Source organism: Penaeus monodon, chromosome 28, assembly GCF_015228065.2.
Source record: "Penaeus monodon isolate SGIC_2016 chromosome 28, NSTDA_Pmon_1, whole genome shotgun sequence".
In the NCBI taxonomy this organism is placed as follows: Eukaryota; Metazoa; Arthropoda; class Malacostraca; order Decapoda; family Penaeidae; genus Penaeus; species Penaeus monodon.
In genome coordinates, this window is record NC_051413.1 from 17,928,468 (window position 1) to 17,929,841 (window position 1,374).

Here is a 1,374-nt window from a genome sequence, read left to right on the forward strand (position 1 = left end):
TTATTTTTCAAAAAATAATTTTTTCAAAGAAAAAAAATTAAAGGGAGCAACTATGACCTAAAATTACAGAGATATCGGAAAAAGCAGTAATCAGGTTACAAACCTTCTAAGGGGGACACAAACTTTACGCCATTAACAAATGGATGGACAGGGCCAGGGGCCCAGTTAATAAAAGCTTTTTTTTTTGAACATTTATTGGAACATTTTGGGAAAGTTGCTTCGCCTTTTGGTGGGCTGTATCAAAAAATCGTCTTTTATTCAATCGAACTCACGATTTGCAATTACCTGAAATGAAAAAAAATAAAATGTTAAATTCTTAAAAAAATAAATTATGAAAGGTACTCCATTACAATTCTACAAATCTGTTATCTCCAAAAAAACCAAAAAATCTTTCTGAAACTTTTTTAATTTTAGTAAAATACTTGGTTTTTTTTACTGAAAAGAAATTTTTTTTAGCCAACTTCATCTTAATATTCTTGCAACTTCCTATGTCATTAAAACCTTAATGGGGGGGAGTAGGGTTTAGTGCCTATAAAGCATCCATTGCAAGTACCCTAGTATTTTACAGTCTCTCATCCTGGTTGACCACACTTGACCCAGGTGTCCCAGGGGGGGAACCCTGACCCACCTGCCTAAACCACTATAATTTGAAAGGAACAAAGCCCTGGAAGGGGTTTACCTATTCAAGGAAATTTTACAATTATTCAAATTTATAAGTTAGTGGACACAATCTTTCCTTAAAAAGTTTTACCTTATTTTATTAGGGTTAAACAAAAGTCTAAACCACTTTGGTTTTACTGTTGGGAAATAGCTTGCACAAGGTTAAAAGCACAAGTCCTCTTCAATTTTTTGCTGCATTCCAAAAATTGTTTGGGACTGAAAACAAACTCAAACCTGGGGAAAAAAATTCCCACTTTAAATTTGGGGGATTATTGGAAAAAAAAAACCCAAAAACTCCAATTTTTTCCATTAAATTTTGAACTTGCTAGTTCTTTTATTTAATTTACCTTTTCAACAAAAACTCAATACTGTTTGGTATTGACCTTCCTTAGGCTTTATGCAATTACAGTTGGGCATACTTTCATTTCTTATTTTTCAAATTTTATCACCATCAAAAAAAAAATGAATTTCCAAAAAAACTTTACTGCCAAAAAAATATTTTGTAAAGCATTTGCATTTTCCTTAGGCTTTATTTCGTTTTACAGTGTATTGCCACTTCATTTCATTATTTTTTCTATTGTATTTACTCAAGTAATAAATAAATTTCACTTGCATTTGGGAAAAACATGTCCCCCCACACTCACTGAGTATAATGTTTTTTTAAAGGCTTTCCCTCCATGCACTTGATGCAAGGGGGCCCCAAAAAAAAAAAAA